The following is a 14636-nucleotide window of genomic DNA, read 5'->3' on the forward strand; positions in this document are numbered from 1 at the left end:
TTATTGTGAGCTTTGGAGCTCCAAAGTGGCACTTCTTGATGTTTAGTTGAAGGCCTGCGCTCGTGAGGCAGCTCAAACCTTCGATGAGACGATAGAGGTGGCTGTCGAAATAAGGGGAGAAAACAACGACATCATCCAAGTAGCATAGGCATGTCTTCCATTTTAGCCCACGCAAGACGCTATCCATCATCCTTTCGGATGTGGCTGGCGCATTACAAAGGCCGAAAGCATTACAATAAATTCGTATAGCCCATCGGGCGTCACAAAAGCAGTTTTTGGGCGATCTGATGGTGCCATGGGGACCTGCCAATAACCGGGCCGTAGGTGTAGTGATGAGAAGAATTCAGCGCCTTGCAATTAGTCCAGGGCATCATCGATGCGCGGCAAAGGTATACGTCTTTAATCGTGACTTTGTTTAAACCGCGGTAGTCGACGCAAAAGCGAATCGAGCCGTCTTTTTTCCTCACAAGTACCATAGGTGAAGACCAGGGATTGCTGGACGGCCAAATGAAGCCATGTTGAAGCATGTCGGCCACTTGCTCGGTGATCACAGGACGCTCAACAGGAGATACACGGTAGGGACGCTGTCGCAGAGGCGCTTGGGAGCCAGTGTTAATGTGATGGACAACGGTGTGCGTTCGGCCTAAGGACGTCTGCTGGCAATCGAACGAGTCGCGAAACTAGTGAAGAAGTTCTAGAAGCTTTTCGCGGTGTGGTTCTTCAAGTTCGTCATCAATTGAAGGGCCAAACAAATTATTGTTTTCGTGGACAATTGAATAGGCAGATGGTGTCAATGCATTAAGCTGCAAATCACTTTCACCGTCAAGGTCGAAGATGGAGGAAACGTCTAAGTCTTCGAATGTTCTATTACATTCTCCGCGACACAAGGTTGTGGGAGACGGCAAGGGATTTGTGACAAACAAATTGGTAGCGCCCGCCGAAATATCTAGAACTGCAAACGGCAACGCGAGGCTCTTGCGACTTTGGAATGTTTGGGAAGGCGTAAACAACACTGCAGGCTTAGACACATCGGCACAAGATACAGGAACAAACTGTGCGCTTGTCGGTGGTATGTCGATGTCGTCAGCGACAAACAGCTTGTTCAACGGAAAGTCCGGAGACGAGGCACACAACGCAGAGAAGGCCACTTCAGCACGAGGACCGTCGATAACCGCATGATTACGAGACAGTAAATCCCAGCCGAGGATCACATCATTGAGAACAAGCCTGTAGCACGAGAAATTCAACGGTACACAAAACATCTTGGATGAGAATGCAGCTGATGGTCGAATATGGTGAGCACTGGCAGTACGGAGGGACAACCCCTTTGGCGTCGTGGTAACCTTCCGAAGAAGCGGCAAAGTTTTAAATCAATTACTGAAACGGCAGCACCAGTGGCCACTAGCGCAAGGGTACGGTAACCATCCACAAAAACGTCGATAAGGTTTGTCGGAGAAATGCGAGGACTTGATTCTTTCGACGATGACGCAGTTCGTGCCTCCGGAACTGCGGCATCTAGTTTTCCGCGTCTGAAGGGCCGGGTTGACGGCGCATAGGCGACAGGGAGCGACGTCTGGGAGATGGAGATCAATGACTGACTGAGGGAGGGCGGTCTGGTGAAGAGGATCCTTGTTGACGTGCCTTGTTGTTAAAGCGCCGAGAGTCGTGCGACGGTCTTTGCATGGTGTCGCTCTGAACGAGAGGGCGGCGGCGGCACAAGCGAGCCACATGTCCTGCGTAACCGCAAGAATAGCAAATCGGGCGGTTGTCTGCGGTGCGCCACGGATTCGGAAACGCTGCAATCGGCCGCCTGATCGGAACTGGTGATGACCGAACAGGAATCGGTGAGGTGGCATAAGTGGGCAATCGATGTGCTCCGGCTGCAACGACTTGCGCATACGTCAAGGGTGTGGCCTCCAGAGGTGGTGAACGAGCGAAAGGCAAAGCGTCCGCTACCTCATCTTGTATGACGTGCCTTATGGCCGGGGCCAGATGTTCTGGGGCCAAAGGATGCGTTTGTGCTGGCTTGGGCGCGCTCGATAAAATGGAGAGCTGCCGAGCGACCTCCGCACGCACGCACTGCTTTATGCGAGCCAACATGTCGTTCCGGTCTCCGAGAGTCAAGGCCGCGATCGAATCACGTTGTTCTAGAGAGCGCCGCGTTTGGGCACGTTGCTTGCGCAATTCGTCAAACTCTGGCACAAGCTGAGGAGTTCGGCAATGGTTTGTGGGTCCTTCGCTAACAACATTTGAAATGCGTCATCGCATATGCCCTTGAAGATTTGTTTAATTTTGTCGGCTTCGAGCATCGCTGGGTTTACCCGCTTGCACAAGTCAACAACGTCTTCAATGTAGCTGGTAAAGGTCTCTCCTGGCTGTTGAGCGCGCTCACGAAGTTTTTCTGCGCGGAGTTTTCGCACAGCAGGGTGGTCGAAGACTTGCGAAAAGGAGGCCTTGAATGAATCCCAGCTGGCAATGTCAGCTTCGTGATTGCGCAACCAGAGACTAGCGACGCCGGACAAGTAAAAGCTTACATAGATCAGCTTAGCCGCATCGTCCCAATTGTTCGCTGCGCTCACCTTGTGGCAAGTAGCGAGCCACTCCTCAGCGTCTTGGCCGTCAGTGCCGCTGAAGATCGGAGGGTGACGCAGTGGCCACACGCCGGGACATGTAGAGGCGGGAACTTGGGAGGTACCTTGGGTGTAAGATTTTTCCGGCATTGCTGGCAGTGAAGGTAAGGTGCGATTTCGTAGTTCCAGCTTACAGAACTACCCAGCACTTCCGCCAAATTATAAGGGGGTTTATTGAATAAAACCAACTGCCTGTCTCAAGAGGCGTCAGTCACTGTCACGAGCTCAGCTCTTCGTCGTAGTCGTCTTTCAGGTGCTCCAACTAGATACTGTCTCTCTCCCTCTTCCCCACTACATCTGTTAATTACATCAATATTTTGTCCAACAAGAAAAAAGGAGCCCTTATGTATTCACTTCCTTCCTGTATTCATTAACGAGCCTCTCGTACTAGAAGACTTGGTGCCTTTAGATAGTGTACTAGGGGTTATTGGTCAGCTTCCAGCTCGCTATAAGACGTGCTACGTGACGCCATACACGCTGATAAATATTTTTCTACACTGGCCTTCATGGCTGCTGGTGGCGCCGTCTGAATGCAACAAAGTGGACGGTGGTATAGCCGCCGTAGTAGTATGGTCCCTAGATAATACTGGCTAGTCTGCCGTCTCCGCTCTCCGCCGCGGCTTCTCGGCGATGCATGTGGTGGTGGCGCTTGGGTCAATCGGAGTTCCTTGAGTGGACGCCCCTCCCGTGGCTCTCGCTTACGGTCAGGCTGGTAGAAAGGTTTGCAACAGCGCTTTCGTGTTTGCTTACCTCGTCACGTCGAGTGTGTGCGGTAATTTCTTTTATTACGGAAGGTGAAAATTGTACACACGTGAGCAATGAATACCTTAACGCTAGTTGCAGAATCGCACGAAGAGTCACGCAAGTTTCCAAGTGGGGACCATCATCCCTCAGTGCATTCATGCTGCTTATTACTTCACGAAACATAAGTAAATGCATCAAAATCCTTATTGGTTCATTTACAAGGGTTTCGCCAGCATCATTTATTTGCATCTTCTCAACTTTAGCACCTTCATTTTTGGCCGCTGTACATCTCTTTCGCTGCTCAGTGATTTTGTCAAGCGGAATATAAGTAAAATGTACAGCTTCATAAGGCTTTTTGAGATAAAGTTTGAGTGTTGTTCACAACCCAGGTGAGGCAAATTTGTTGTTTTTTTAAGAAAGCGCTGAAACCCACAACATGTATAGTTTTTTTATGCAGCACGCTGAAATAAGTAGTGAACTTATTTTTGAGTTTCGCAATAGCTGCTTTGAGGGGTCGGGAGGAGTATATGTGAGGCTTTCGTTATCAAAGTGCGCTGTGAACAGTGAAGCCGGCTCAGTCCCTGTTGCTATGCTTCTGTCTGACGTGAGACATATGTTGCGAAAGTCTCAAACTACGTCTTTTTAGTGTCTTACGCGCTACATTACTAGCAGTACAGTAAGGGAGCATATCGTGGCTTTTTTTTACATATGCACTGTGGTCTGTACGTGATACTAGTGCAGTTTTCGCGCCCCTGAAATCTCCTCCATTGATGAGACTGTGAACGACGTCAAATGTGGCAGGCGTGAATGGCCATTCCCAGAAAAAAAGAGAGCTGATTACCTGCGGCGAACAGTTACCCGACTTGGGTGGGCTTGCAAGGTGATAAAACGCAAGGGCATTTATTGTCACCAGAAACTGAGCTGCAGTGGGGTGATCATTTGTGCCGGAAGATTGCCGAACAATTCTAATCATATTTCGGAGCTTGTGCTGGCTTAAATTTGAAGTCATGAAATATCTCAGACAGGCATACATCTGAGATACTTCGAGCAGTTGCACCATGCTGCCAATTATGACACGCAGCCCTTCTGCTGGGCTTGATGAAAGGAAACCGCCAATTGTGTTCGTAGCGTATGTGTACAACATTCTTTTCTATAGTCTAAAAATTCTTTTAGAAACGCACAGTTTGGCGAATTAGGTTAGAGAGCTTTTTTGGGCGTTCAAGGAGTCATGCATTCTAATCAATATATTCATATTTTAAGTGAAGTTCTGAGTTGGCTCCACGGGGCCACAAGCTTTTTGGACCTTGTCGTAATACAAAAATGAGCCTATCATTCCCTAATCACTGAAGAGTTGAAAACCTGGTGACATTCTTAACTTCTCGAATGCGTTCGAATGGATATGAGCATTCGTGATGCTTTCCATCACCTTTAGCGTCACACTTTGGCTGTTATTTTTCTATGCTCCTTTTACGAATTCAACGTTCACATAACCCTCCGGAGTATTGAACCCCACGGTAACAAAAGCATTTCTTTGAAAGGCTGTTCTTTCAAAGGTGTGGAAACTCAGAGATAAAGAACAAATGACCCGCCGGATTGCCGAGATGAGGAGCCTTGTACTGAATGCTACAGGCGGTTACTCAATGCAACAATGGCATTTAAGAACGAACCTAGATACCTTCAATGGGGGATCCAAAAAGCAGTGCAATGCAATGTTTTATAATGAGAGCTTTATGTCCCAAAGGCACGATAAGATTATGAGAGAGGCCATCGTGGAAGGCTCCCGAAATTCGGACCATCCGGTGTTCTTTACCGTGGACGGACATCGCATAGTGCACGGGCTTATTCTGTCATTTCGCCTCCATAGAAATGCAACCGCCATGGCCGGATTCAAAGCCGCAACCTTCGGGTACACAGCCGAACACCGTAGCCACTGTTCCACCTAGGCTGACGTGTTGTATCGGCGCAAGACTTTCCAGTGTGCCTAACGAGCAGAATGAACGAAAACGTGTAGTTCATGCGAGAACGCAAAATGAACGGCAAGGCGCAATGCCCCACCGATCCCTTCTCAGCGGCCTGTACGGCATGTACCAAGCACGCGCTACGATAGATCGCAGCGCCCCCTGCGTATGCACGAGTGGCGCCGACAAGGTCTTGCATGAGGACGGCGTGGAGACAGCAGATTAGCCTGTTATTGTAGGGACGGTAGTAGTAGCTCAGTTGGTAGAGCATCGAACGCGTTATTCGAATGTTGCAGGTTCGGTTCGTGCCCATGACAAGTTATCTTTTCTCTTTTCTTTCTTCACATTTACATTGCAATTAAGTCTTATAACTTCCAGTTTTCCGTTATATATATATATATATATATATATATATATATATATATATATATATATTGCAGAAGAAGAAGCATTGTCTGTTGCAAAACATAACTTTCATTTTCGCGATGCGTATGCGTACATCTCATGTACTCATTTTGTACAAGAACCATGCAACTCCGCAATTTTAGTCATCCTGTGACCACTGCCTTGATTCTCAATGCAACCACGACGTCAGCCTCTCTTTCTCTATGTTTTTTTTTCAAGAATGAAAGGAAAAGAGACTGGTATAAGCAGTTCTCTAGAAAATAGGTGCACGGCAGGATGACCAACAGTACTTAGGCAGTGGGTGAGAGCATAAGCTCAGCTTTAAAGAAAAAATTATGACAGCACAAGCTCAGCACTACAGAAAAAAAGCGGTGCTATTTGTTCCAGAACTGCACAAGGAGTGTGGCAGAGCAAAGGTGCGTCATGCACGTAAAGAAATAAAAAGAGGCAATCATAGTGCTGCTTGCAGAATGACGCCAAGGTGAGGTTGATTGTGTCACTCTGTAAAACACAATGCAATAGCCTGTGACTTAAATCTCTTTCATGTGATAAAGTGTCGTTAGTAGATGAATGACAGAACGTTGCAGTGCAAAAAGGAGATGTATAGATTTAGCAGTTTTTATGAGCCGGGACATGACTGAACGATCTATAGCCCCACTTGTGCTACGAACATCTCGGAACCGCATTCATGCCACCTAGACAATGAGAAAAAAAAACGTGATTGGCAAGTTTCCGATTACCGTAGTCAGGTAGATTGAGTTTTAGAGGGCAACGTAGTTTTCGCCTGAAGAGCACCTATAGGCGCCCCATTTGAACTGCAAATAACAGTGACTATTGCATAAGTCTAGGAAGCAATCAAATGACCGTACACGTCTGTTGTCTTGGCGCAGGAAAGAAGATGAATTGTGCGCTCTTTTATATTTGTATTCAACTCGGTTAAAGAATCCAGTCAGCTCGTTTTCAGTCATGACAGGACGCTGTGCAGCTTGCCTCTTATGCCCCTGACACACGGACACCCTGAAGTCCTTTAGACAAGGGGACATCTTTCGGAAAGGCGTTCGGGCGCAGTGACACACGACAAAGGAGTAACTCCTTTCCGGGAAAATCCTTTTCGCAAAAACAGATCCTGCATTTACTTTTCTGGCAGGAAGGGAGTACTCTTGCATACAGTGTGCATAATTTATCAATAGAAGAAAACGTGTCGCACCACTGCGGTGCCCTGTCAGTGTTTTTTTGCACTGAGAAAATGTTTTAATTTTCAGCAGCAGTGCGATTTGTTGAAAAGTGAAGGCCTATAGCCTGTCCATACTCTCAAACACCTGCATTACGTCACTAGCGCGATCATGTTAGTTGTGACCCTCTCTAGCGAAGGGCTTAGGCTGTCTGCAATGAAACGGAAGGTGGTTGGGCTCACTCAAAAACACTGCTTTAAGTGGCCGTCGCCTAATAACGGCAATGTGTCTTCGAACCAGCATTCGTTGCGCACATAGGCCCACCTTTCGCGGTTGATAGCTCGGGGGGACAGTGCGGAAGCAGTCAAAATGAAGTTGTTCATGACGAGTCTTTGTTTTAGGCTCATCACTCTTGCCTTCGCAGCGTTTAGCTCATCTTCGGTGAAGCCGAGGGCGACAAGAGTCAGGCCCACCTCAACTGTTGCTTTATCTCTGTCTCTGCGCTGAGACATTGCAGGACCACGATCAAACGTGGCACGCCGTCACTGACCCAGCTGGACGCAGCCATGTAAAAAGCACGACAAAAAACAAAAACAGCAAAACACCAAGTGTTCATAGTTGCCAGACGAATTTAAGTTGCTGCTAAAAACGCAAAAAAGCGAATGAAAATTACAGGTATGCGCAGTATAAGCCACCAGACAATAAAAAAAACGGTTTTATGCTCTCGCGTCGCTGAATGTGATGTACATGCGCAGATTCTTTTTAATATTTCCAATCTTGCTGCTTTCACAAACAATGCCATTTTTTCTGTAGCGTTCTTCTGAAGAACCGCCTAAAGCAGTAGTCCGGTGCCGTGTGTCATCAGCGCCACTCCTTTCTGCAAATGGTCCCCTTAGGCGACAAAAGGGGTTTACTTCAAAGTACTTTACTTTTGCCCGTGTGTCACGGGTATTAGTCTCATTCCGTACGCTGCTTGACTCTCGCTTTACACTTGTTCTTGAGGCACTCGTAAGCATTGGGCTATAAGAAGAGAAAAGCCGGTCCCTACATTGTGTTTAGGCGCATTGTATATATAGGCATATGGCTTGTGATGTCATGGAAGCGGCTATTAACACTGTGCAAGTGCCAACATGACGGCTACGATGGCGTCAGTAGACAACATCGTGGCCATACGCACACCACTCTGCTCTTGACATTGGCCATACGTAGGTTGTTTACATTATTGTTATTGCTTGAACTCTCGGCTCGAGACTCGTCTGTGCGGCTTCTGGTAAGTAAGCACCTCAGAGTGATTTTCGCGATGATTTATTTATATAGAATACCACCAATGTAGTTTCGGGCTGTACGGCTAAAGATCCAATTTTCATACAACAGGCACAAAGACAAGTCTGAGCAAATGCGGCAGGTCAAAATACAACTAATATTAAACGAACGAATACAGAATACAGAAACCCACTGAAACAGAAATCTGCAGCACAGAAACGGTAAGTACTATAAAACACTAGAATATAAATGAAATTCTCAAGTGCATTTTAAGAAAAACGAAAATATGAAAGTAGGAACATTCACGCAAAGAGGAAAAAAAGATCTACTGTGCACTCAAAAAAGAGTTAGTTGAAACGAACGTGATTGAAAAAATTGACTAAAGTTTGGTTCAGGAAATTGAAAAGCATAAATGGACGAAAGCCATTTCCCTCACTATTGATAGCCTTTTGCAATATTTCGAAAAATCGAAATGTGATACGGTGGTAGTCATGGGTGCATATATGCTATTTCACTCATAGATAATATACCAAAAAAAAGAAACACCAAAGGTATCATTCTTTCAAAAGAAGAACCCCTTTAGTGCGTATATCCGATAATGGAGGGAAATGCACGAATACTTAAAGGTAACCTATTGGGAAGCATCCAATTTTAGGGATGTTTCTTTTATGTCAACACATATCATCAACGGCGCAGCAGTGTATTAGGACGAGACCAGACATATTGCGGTCAACACGTGCAACAAGGCAGAATTGACAAGCGGACTGCTACATGACAGTGCACTGTGATGTGAAGCGGCCCAAGCATGAAGTTTAGGGCCGGCCAGTTTTGTCGAAACCTGTGCATGAGCTTTTGTCAAGAAGTTCAAGGCAAAGTGCACTGCGGTCGCGGTCGTTCGTCTGTGTTATCTACGATAACATGTGGTAGCGCTCCCCTTACCCTATCCGTTTGCGAAAGGAGATAAGTGCTGATCTGAACTACCCTTTCCTTTGCACATTAGGAGCATGGGTTGGGAGTCGCCAACGTTCACCGGCGCTTGCTTAACGTTGGCTAACATCGGCTAGTGATTCTCAATGGTGCCGAGTGCTGAGCTGAATAAGTGCTCACGTTCGCTATTGATGGCCTTCTATTGGTAACTCTCACCCAGCGCTGCTATATTTTGTCTAAACTGTGGGTAGTGTTGGGTAAATGAAGATCAGCAGTATTGTTAGCCTGTGTAGGCTATCAGATATTATAGGAGAAATGTTGTTGTTATTCAGTGTAAACAGGGTGTTGTTGCACTTGAGCATAGAACTAGGGTTGATCCTTCCTGACTTTGCTTTCCCGTACGCCGATATCTGATTGATTGATATGTCGGGTTTAACGTCCCAAAACCACCACATGATTATGAGAGACGCCGTAGTGGAGGGCTCCAGAAATTTCGACCTCCTGGGGTTCTTTAACGTGCACCAAAATCTGAGCACACGGGCCTACAACATTTCCGCCTCCATCAAAAATGCAGCCACCACAGCCGGGATTCGAACCCGCGACCAACGGGTCATCAGCCGAGTACCTTAGCCACTAGACCACCGCGGCGGGGCGTACGCCAACACCTGCCCTGGTAAAATTTCCGAAGTTTCTTAAGAGTTTCAGCGCACACAGGACAAATAACAACTTCCTATATGCTCATCAGTCGTATTAACGAGCTCCCTCCTTGTTATCTGACAGTCAGTAACAACACTCGCTATAGAAAAAAAAACACACTTACGACCGTATCTAACAGTAAAGTAATTGCTGCCGAATGATTTATCTTTCAATCTCGAACTATTGCAAATAATTTCAGGCACCTTCGATGTAATCTAATCCCCGTATGTTAATCGTGGAAGCATCTGTTCAAGGAACTTGACGCTGACGAATCACAATAAAACTCCAATTGTATCGGAAAAAAATTCAATCAAGCAAGATCCCCACTGTGTCACCAAATAGCAGGCTAAGCACTTTTCATAAGCTATCCCAACACTGAGCGCTTACAGCGAAGTAGGTTTTCATTCACCACACGCATTGCCCCTAATGAAACCCCGTTATCGGAAATTCATCTGGAAAAATTATGACAGCATCCTTTGAATGCTTCATTCTTAAGCCATTCATTGAACAAAAGCAACTCCTTGCAGAAACTACACGCATTCACGATAACCTCAAGTTTCGAGCATCTTTAGCAAACATAGTGCAATCTTTTTTTCCCCCTTTGCTAGACTTTACATTTTTCACTGACGCCGTTTAATCATTCCCAACTGTGTCATTTCTTTTTTATCAATTTTCACGGTTAGGTCTGTATTAACAAAAGAACATCATTCTTAACACGCATTTTACTAATCAGTTGCGTCATCAGCGGTATGCAAACACGCTTTGAGCAGTCTAATCTCTTTGTGAACTGAAAAAAGACTGCGGAGATTTTTCTCGATGAAATTATTTCTCCTATTGTTCTACCAAAGAAACTTCGCGGTTCACTTAGAAAAAAACGTACAGATGTGAGCGGAAACTAAACTTAAGACTAGTAAGGCGCACTTGCGTAAACTGGCTTATATGACTTTTATCCGTCCTAAAATAAAATGTGCGTCAGCCATTTGAGATCCCGATCAAGACTACATTATTAAAAACATCGAAGCCCTGCAGAACCGTGCTGTACGTTTTATTTTCTCTGATTATTCACGTCACACCAGCGTCACTTCATTGAAACTTCGTGCTGAACTGGAACTCTTATGACGTCGTCGTAATATTGTTCGCTTTTCACTACTTCATAAGCTCTACCATTACGCATCAATTCACGAAGACGTTTTTAGGCCACCCCCTGCCACTTTTCGCGATGCAATCATCCCTTTAAAATCGAACGCTTCCCTTGTCGCATATTTTATTATGCCAGATCCTTAATACTGCGCAAAATAACCGAGTGGAATGACTCACCAACAAACGTTGCATCCGTAACAGATATCACTGTATTTCAGAACCTACTAAACATGAGTTCAAACGTGTGAACCTTTTGCGGTATTTCATCCCTCTTTCTTTTGCAAATCGTGTTTTCTGTATAAACTGCGGATGTTCATGGTTCGTGTTATTTATTTTTGTTTGCCTAATTCAGTATTTCAAACGTGCTATTGGCGATGTTGTCATTCTTTTATGCTTTAATGGCACGTGTGCTTGTAGTAAGCTAGATTGCGTTTTAATATACTCATGTGACTCTATTTCCTTTTTGTTTAGATCAATTTCAAAATATGTTTATACTTTCATTATTGTTTGACTCACGTTATTTACTCTGATTATTTGAGATCATGCAGTAAGAATATTGACCTTATACTTACTCTAATCTATTTTGTAGCTGAGTGTTTAGTTTGCGTGGTTTCTGCCCTATTAATCATTTCATGTACCTGTATGTGTTATAGCCTCCCCCCCCCCTACGGAATACCCTCTTGTGAGAGGGCCCTTAGGGGTATTCTTAATAAATAAATGAATAAATTCCTAATTAATTATGGCATATTCGTGCCGTTATGCCTCATTTTGCTACGTTATGCACATAGACGCTTTTCAGAATAATAAAAATGCCAGTGCAATACTTATATGCACCAATAAATAGTAGCGAAGATAACTTTCTAGTCATTGTTTTTCAAAGCAGGAACTAACTGGCAATGTCAGCTAACACAATCACTGTACATTTTTTCTAGCAACGCTGAAACAAATCCAAAAAATCCCAGACTGCAAATTTTTAGGGGAGTATTTTTAATGATCCTCACTTTGACAACTGTGGCATTTTTGCGAAGCTGGAAGCTAAAAAGAAAAACACGTCTGACTGAATTGATCGGTGACTCCGAGGCGAATAAGCGCCGTTTTTGAGACGACGTCTCGAAGTTTTTTCGAGGACTTTCACACTGCCGAATGATACAATAAGACGTCTGTAGAGATTTTGTGTACTGTAATGAGTAGCAGTAGCAGGAATAAAAAAGCGATTTTTCTCATTGTCCGACTGCTCATCCCTGAAGACCTAATTTCGCACAATTTTTGTAAACTCAATATTAATTTTCACCACTTAATCAAATAATCTTTCGTGAACTTATCTGGTCCTAACCATTTGGAAAACACGCACAAGAATATCCTGCAGATAAAATAAAAATCTACGTGGAAAGGTTACAAGAGAAATACTATTCTAGAAATCGGGATAATTTAGCATTGAAGGTTTGCTTTCAAAACGCATTTTTAGTTTTAACTTGCGGCAACCACACCACAATCATTAGGTGCTTTGAAGTGGGGAGAGCGGGGAGGCACTCAGTGGGGGAAAGTTTGATGTCTCTAAGTTTTCATCACAACCACCATCGAGGTCTTTAAAGACCGTGTCTATAAGCTTATTCACTCCAATTTTTTTACATAATACCAGCATAGCATCCTGAAAGGCAGAACTCCACATGCGAACCCTTTCCCACCGTCGTCTCACTGAAAGCTTATTGTTAACGAGCACCTAATTTAAGCGAACAGGTGCTATCACCATTACGTGCCATAAAAATGTGAACTCCGACGTTTGAAACCAAACCTTGGGCCCCGCAGTGGAGCAGTGGGACACCATAGCCAGCATGCTGTGACGGTGATTGCCAAGAAGAGAGAGCTGCTTGAATGCGAAACTATAGATAATACGTTCGTCATGAGCCTGACACCGAAAGTTTCGTTTTTGTGAAAACAAAAAACAGGGGCGCGTGCTCGTCGTGCTAACAGCTGTGGTTCTATTATATTGGTCAGGAACGATCAGAATCACGAACACAACGAACGGGCAGCTAACGTGGCGCCTGCGCACGAAGCTCAGAATAACACTTACTGTTATCTACGTTTCGTTTTCTACGGACACGCCCCGCACAAATGAATGGAACCATTTTTTGGCGTGAAAAGCGCAGCTGGCTACAAAAAAAAATCTTTACATTCAACAGCTTGGAGACAATCCACTTTCGAGACATTTGAAAACGACAAAGCATCCTGCAGTACCAGACTGACTGAAAAGATCTACGAGGGTGCGAAATGCTCACCTTATTCCGAACCGGAGTTTCAGTCATTCAGGGACTGGCACTCACTCGCTGTCGTCGCACATTCCTTGCGTGCGTGGTGAACAAAGAGTGCGTCGTCAATTCTATAGACAGGGCAGCCTTCTACGATCTATGGGCGAATCCTCCCTCAACACGACTAGGGTACGTGCGGCAAACGCGCGATGGCGTGGCAAGAGTATCGCCTTCGAGGTCGCACGTGGCGCCTGATATTTTGTGAGAGTGTGAGACGTAAACGACTGCTGTCTTCAAGACAGTTTCTGCCCGCAGTGCCTAATTTCGGCGGAGCTGCTCTCGCCGCGTCTTGCAGTGCGTGCGCCCTCCCGCAGCCGTCGCTTCGACGTCGGTGACGTGTTCAAACGAGATTCTGTTTTCGTTACGCGGCGCCGGAGCCAGCTGGCACGCAGCCCACACATGCCGGCGGCTCGGCGGACGACACTCGCTAGAGGTAGTGGGGGACGCGCACGCCTCTTATGCTTCGACTTCATTTGTTTACATCAGGAGTGTGAATATTGAAGTACCATAATCGGCGCAAAAGGAGGGAAAATATATAGAGGGAGTTAACATGCCTCAGGAATTCCGTTTCGCCTCCGAAGTCAATAACAGAATGTGTAATTGAATAGGAATTATTGCAAGTAAACGAGACAAAGGAAGAGTGTTTGCAAAACATGCATTGTTACAGCGGGTGTTTGGCTCAATAAGTATTGATTATTTATGATCATCAAGAAACGGTTGCGAAAATCCCCATCAATTATTTTATGCACACCAGCCGCCAGAACATAACCGAAAAGACTAAAGACATCATCAATCGCAGAAATCATGATAATCATGAACGTTTTTAATAAAGAATACACGCGATAGATTAGATAACACTACTGAAGTTACTCCTGCGAAAGACAAGTTTGCCTCATTGAGAATAAGAAAAGCGGCTTCCGGTAGTTTTTTCATAGTGATGAAACTCGACGGATTCTTCCGCCAAAACTGATACCATATTGCCAGTGAACAGAACTAGCAGACGACGAGATTGTGTGAGCCAGTTATGGAGCATATCATCATAATTACAATCTCTCGACAGCACCTATAGAAGTGAAACCTTTTGTGTTTGTCGTACGCCTTCCAACTGCATACTATATATTCGTAATATATGCACGTAGTTCGAAGGTCGTAGGTTCGATTCCTGCTCACAGTTGGTAATTTTTTCATCCACTTTTCTTTCTTCTTATTTACATTCTATTGGTTTTAATAACTTCCCCTGTACATTCCTTGGCATTACTGTCTTTTAGATCTCATTAATATTGTGTTAAAGCACGGAAAAACGTGCCCTTAGGTATACACTTCTTTCCCTTATTATATATATATATATATATATATATATATATATATATATATATATATATATATATATATATA

The 14636-nt window shown here is 44.9% G+C and overlaps 1 protein-coding gene across 2 annotated transcripts in view; it reads right to left on the reverse strand.

Annotated features, from left to right (window-relative positions):
- The window catches only part of LOC142804070 (uncharacterized), a 52876-nt gene extending 39329 nt beyond the window's left edge, over positions 1-13547 (reverse strand). For both annotated transcript variants that reach the window (XM_075890614.1, XM_075890615.1), the window contains exon 1: positions 13212-13547. The gene's annotated coding sequence lies outside the window, so the exon portion shown is untranslated. The remainder of the gene's footprint in view (positions 1-13211) is intronic.
- Positions 13548-14636: the final 1089 nt, after the last annotated feature.

Source organism: Rhipicephalus microplus, chromosome 3 (genome assembly GCF_043290135.1).
Source record: "Rhipicephalus microplus isolate Deutch F79 chromosome 3, USDA_Rmic, whole genome shotgun sequence".
In the NCBI taxonomy this organism is placed as follows: Eukaryota; Metazoa; Arthropoda; class Arachnida; order Ixodida; family Ixodidae; genus Rhipicephalus; species Rhipicephalus microplus.